The sequence below is a fragment of the Callospermophilus lateralis genome, unplaced genomic scaffold, assembly GCF_048772815.1.
Source record: "Callospermophilus lateralis isolate mCalLat2 unplaced genomic scaffold, mCalLat2.hap1 Scaffold_196, whole genome shotgun sequence".
In the NCBI taxonomy this organism is placed as follows: Eukaryota; Metazoa; Chordata; class Mammalia; order Rodentia; family Sciuridae; genus Callospermophilus; species Callospermophilus lateralis.
The window spans coordinates 1,911,476-1,917,475 of record NW_027512968.1 but is presented as its reverse complement, the minus strand read 5'-3'; positions in this window follow the sequence as shown (position 1 = coordinate 1,917,475).

Below are 6,000 nucleotides of genomic sequence, written 5' to 3'. Positions count from 1 at the left end.
CACTGCCACTGAGCTACAACATCCGCAGACCTGCTGCCACTTCCTATGCAAGTAACTTGAATTATCTCTAAAGAGAAACTCTCACATTAGTCTACTTTCAAAGTAATTTCAGAAGAGTTGCTAACATGGGCATAAATCAGGTATGACAAGTCATTTTTGAAAAGCACGGCACAGCTAATGTTCCTCCAAAGAAGGAGTTGAAAACTTAATTGGTTTTCAGGTCAGCATTTCTAGACTAGTACAAACCCTCCTAATCCTGATCTCTCCTTAGTCCTATGATTTCTTTAAGTGTCCCCTTTGATCCTGTTCATGGAGTCATGTGTACAGAAATTATACCTGGTTCTATTGAACTCTACTTAATTCTTTCTCACCTCTGTGCTCCTTTGGCCAAGTCACTCCTCAACACTTACTGTAACCCTTTCAATTTTTTGTCCATTTTCATTTAAAAAACTCTTTCAAAAATTGAACCATTTCGCATGCAGACACAGTCTTCTTGATCTGCTATTAATCCCCCACTACTGACATTGTAAGTTATTGAAATGTACACTTCCAGACCGTTTTCAGATTTTTGATTCCTGTATATCTATCTGTCTATCTATTTACAAACATCACATGGTATTCTGAAAGAATCGTTCTGCTTTTGGAGCTCTACATTGTGTTTTCCAGAAGCAGGCCTATTACACAGAGATGAATCCATGTTACCTAGATTGAGTTCAAACCGGAATGTGCACTCTGATTCCCATTATATTGTTCTACCTACTAATGGACAGTTCAGTTATATCCAGACCTCACCACCTCCCCCATTGAGTAAAACCCTTGTGAAGAGACATATAGATGCCTTTATGAACATATTGATAATTTTTCATGGCAGTGTTTTCCAAAAACCAGTTAGTAAAATCAATTGATTCCTTTGCAGCCTGAAATTACCTTCATTCCAGTTTACTGGTATAAGAACCGCAGTATATCAGCAACCATTCTCCATTAGTAGTTCAGGCAGAAGTCATTCTAGTTAACAAGCAGTGCCGGATCCTCCATGTATTTTACACAGCCCATGACGGGGGACATCCGTCCATTCGTTTAGAACAACTGATGTTTTATGCTGGCAATTTAGGTTTATTTAAAGGAGTGATTAGAAAACAGGTGAGACAGACTGATTAGATTCAGTATGTATGTTGGCTTTGTTTTTCTAGGCCTGAAGTTTTCACATTTCAATTAATTGTAGGTTAAGTATCAGGCAGATTCTTCACTGGGCTTCAAATGTGATAAAGTTGCTTCTTATTTTTAAGAAGGCCGTTGCAATCCTGCATTTATTTTACACCTCAGTGCTTGTTTTACACACAAGCACACACACCCACACACCACACACATCAACACACACACAAACACATAATTAGAGCACATATAACACTCAAATAAAGCTTTACCTACTAATTCATAACTAGGGTATTTTTTTAATAAGTATTGTGTCTTGGTCTCTACTGGGGAAACATGTTTCAATGTGAGTTCTCTGGTTTGTTGTAGGGCAGTGAACGTTCACTTGTTGGCAATGATATAGAAATGGGGAGTAAGAGTTTAAAAGTTTTTACAGTAGGTAGGCAGAGTCAGAGTATGGAATCTAAGAATAAGAAATTGGGGAATTTCCTCTTTGTTTCTTCATTTCAACCTCCTAATAATTCATGTATATTTTCCAAAAGTCTCCCAGAAAACAAGGACTAGGTCAATCCACATATCAGTGAACCATAGCAGAATGCGATTCTGAGTTTCATATAAACAGTCATAAAATCAAAAAGACAGGTGCTGGGGTTTTGGCTCAGCACTAGAGTGCTGGCTTCACACTTTCAAAGGTCCTGAGTTGGATCCCCAACACCATACGTGAAAGGAATGAATGAACCAATGCATGAGTGTATGATGAATGAATTAAAGGTATAAGGAGGAGGAGTAAGAGGAGGAGGAGGAGGAGAAATAGAAGAAGATGATGAGAAATTTGACAGAAGGGAAAAAGGGGAGGAGAGTGAGTTTAAAGTGTGGTTTCCAATTCCCAAACGTTAAATTACAGCAGACGGGATAGAGAGAGAAGGTGGGAGGGCAGGAGAGGGGTATACTAGAGGCTAGAAAAGGTAGCAGAATACAACAGTTACTAACATGGCATTTTGTAAAAACGTGGATGTGTAAACAATGTGATTGCGCAATCTGTATATGGGGTCAAAATGGGAGTTCATAACTCACTTGAATCTAATGTAGGAAATATGGTATCTCAAGAGCTACGTAAGGTATTAAGCAACCAATATAAAAAAGAGGTCTTCATTTTTCTTTGTAGTTGAGATCTCCTGTTTCCTTGACATGTTTAGTTGTGTTCTCTCCTTTAGTCCTCCTATGCTCTAGTTATTCTGATATGGAAAAACTAGCTGAAATGCCCAACCAGTCTCTAAATCAGTGACACTTTTTCATTAAGCCTAAAGTCACTTTACAATTGCTACAGTCATACTAAATACACTTCTTTGTTTGGAGTTTAAAAGATATTTCCATCAGCTAGATTACAAGGACCTAGAACTCCCATTCTTGTTTATGTAAGAGTGGCTTCATCAGATTAAATGCCGTTCTCTGGAATAACATAAAATAGGAATAATTTACTCATAAGATTCTTACGTAAACCATCTTTATTTACAAAATACTATCTTAAGAATTATTGTTTCATTGAGCTTCAATTGGAGCCAAAGTATAGTCAATTACTGAACTAAAAGCAGTTACTTAAAAACTAAAAATGAGATATAAGTCAAATTACATTTGAAGAGAGAGCAACAGCATGAGGTTTCTTGTTTGGTTCTGGATGTTGAGTAACAGGCTCATTTGCAGGTGGAAGGAACCCTTCAGGCAACTCACTTGTACTTTCAGAATGGGGGTGAAGAGGGCTGAATTCCAGCTCTTGGGGGAAGATTTTGTGAGGAAAACCCCCTCCCTGCATAGACACTTCGCATTGGAAATGGAGTGGGTGGCGGGTCAGGTGGAAAATAATCTCCAGGTTCCCAGACAAGTTTCCTGGGAGAGGTGGAGGAAAAAAAAGGTCCTCTTCTCATGAACTGACTCCTTGGGTCAACTGGAAACAAGGCACCTCTGACTGGAGGGAAAGGTGCCAACACAGAGCCAGAGCCAGTTGCTTGGTTTTCAGCATGGAGAGATGAATCAGGCACATCAGAGTACAAAGGAGGCATATTAGGAATTCTGTGTTCTGCTGGTCCCGATGCTCTACCACAATTTGAGTAAAACCTATCTTGCCTTTGTAGAGGAAGACGTGCATCAGAAGAATATGGTTGGCCTGGCAGAGGGATCATCAGCCTGCTGGCCTGTTCCCCTGGAGGAGAGAGGGGCCCAGTCTGAGAAGGTGCTCTCTGAAAATCAGTGAACTTATGACTCTGGATTCTCTTCCTTTACTGCTAGTCGCATGGTCCAGAGGATTCTCCAGGGCCCCTTGACCCTCTTCCTCCTCCCACTGGAGTGAAAGGTGAGAGTGTGAGTGGACCACACTTTTCAAAATGAGGAGGTCTCCTTTCAGATGAAGGGTGACCTATTGGTGAGGGCCCATTTGGAGAAGGCTTTCTGCCCATTGCTGAGTTGGAAACATCCAGTGCATCATAGGGATCTTTTTCTACAAGTTCAAATCTAAGCTCCTTCTCAGTTAATTTCTGTCTGTTGCGTGCATTTTGTTTCCTGAAATAACTGAGGTTTCTTTCAGCAATCCGAGCTGCCAACTCACTAGCATGTGCTTCTTTCTCGGAGGAAATAATCTTCCCCAGACAGGAACGAATAGTACTCTGCAATTGTTCTTCAAGATATTGGGCTCTCTTTCTGTAGGTCTCCAGCTCTTTTATTGTATGGCTCATCTTTTCTTCGACGTTGGAAAATTTCTCCTTTTGCTCCACACGGCAGTTTTCCTCCACTCTTAATTTCCTGTGCAGTTTCATCATATTTTCTTGATAGCGTTCCATCATGACTTTAAAGTTCTTCTGTAGGGTCTCATTCTCACTTTGCAGCTGTGCATTTTCTGACTGCAAGGATGCCTGTTCAGTCTGCAGACTTTTAAGGTGTTCTGTAAGGTCTTCCGTGGTTTTCTCCACTTCAGATGAGAAAGTACATTTTTGATTTATTCCTCCTTCCAAGATTTCTAAGGAGGCCTTTAGCTTATCACCATAAACCAGGTTCCTCAAAGATCCTTTGGACTCATCCTCCAAGTGAGCACCAATTTCGGGTTCACTCGTCTTTCCCAGTTCCAGGTGACCACCATCACTTTGGGCTCCCAGGCTTGGAGAAGATCTATTCTTCATCTTCAGCAAGCATTCACTCAGAGACTCCATGTGATTTTCTGTGTCCCTTAGAACTTGTTCTCCAGCTACTTTAGAGTCCTCTAATATGATTTTTGCTTTATATTGGACACCTCCTTGTTGCCTCTGTGCTTCAGCTTCTCCTTGTATTGTTGGTCTCTGCGTTGGGGGAAGTAGGGATCCTTCATTCAAAACCTCTTTGATTGCCAGCTTCAGTTCTTCCTCATTCACTTGAAAGAGTCTCCAGTTTGTTTTAGCTTCAGCTATTTGTGATCTGAGGGATTCAGATTCACCTTGGAGGGACTGTATCCTTCTTGATAGATGCGCCATTGTTTCATCTTGTTGACCATGTTGAGCCTTCTGTGCTTTGAGCTCTTCTTCTAGAAAGAGCATTTCAACGCCATGGCTGGATTCGGGCCTATGCAGCTTTTCGTCGGTTGCCTCCAGCTGTTGTGCTTCTCTTGAACCCTTCTCAAACCTGCAATCCTTTAAAGATGGTTCTAAGCCTTCATGTTCTTTTTCAACAAGGCTCACTTTTTCAAGAAGTCCACATTTTGCCTCAATAAGTCCAGCAAGATTTAGAGCCAGCCTTTTTTCTCTTCCGACGTAAAGCCTGCTACGAACAAACTGAAAACCTCTCCAGAAAAGTGAGAGAACACCAAAAAATCCAAGAGCTGTACACATCACCAACTCCCAAGGAAAGCCATAAGGAAGATGGCCTGGCTTCATGTCTTCGGACAATGCTGCCACAACCCTGGGTGCTTCTTCCAGAACCACCCACTAGGATGGCTGAGAGGCAGCCCTTGGCTCCTCCATCACGCCAAGACAGCTTTGGCTCTTGCCACCACAACCACAGCCTGCCCAGGCAGGCCAACACAGGCTGTGGACACTCAGGTGTTTGGTCAGGAACTCCAACCTGCACCAGGCAACGGAGCAGACCACTGTGATCCCCTTCAGGGGCTGAGCGTATTGTGGGTGGTGGGCGTATGGCGGTGGGAGCCATGATCAAAGGCTCCCAGGAGCCTTGTTGTGCTCAACTGCCCATCAGGGGAGTCTTGTCCGCTTCCCTACCCAGTGCATCCTCATGTGCCACAGGTTTAGGTCCCTCCCACTCCAGCCAGAGAGAATTCCTCTCTATGCCACCCACCCCTTGATTTGGTTTAGGCCAGGCCAAGGCGGGGTTAGTAGGAAGATTCCATCCAGTCATAATAACATTCAGTTTGATGTCACTCAAATTCTAAAGCTGACTAAACTGTTCAAACAGCTTTTATGGCCTCTATTGGTCTTTGTGTCCCTTGCCTTTTGTTTGAGTGACTCAGTCCTTTCCCTTCCCTTGTGCTCTCCCTATTTCCTACCTTCCTTGCTTCCTTCCTCCCTTCCTGGGTTTTCTCCTTTTCTTCTTCCTTCTTTTCTACCTCCCTGCATCCCTCCAACTTTGCCTTCCTCCCTTCCAACTTTCTCTCTCCCTTCCCTCCCTTTTCTTTTCTTGCAAGTGTTTGGGGTGAAAGTCCATGGCAGGCCAGCCCCAAGCTAGGCAAGGTCACTGCCACTGAGCTACAACATCCGCAGACCTGCTGCCACTTCCTATGCAAGTAACGTGAATTATCTCTAAAGAGAAACTCTCACATTAGTCTCCTTTCAAAGTAATTTCAGAAGAGTTGCTAACATGGGCATAAATCAGGTA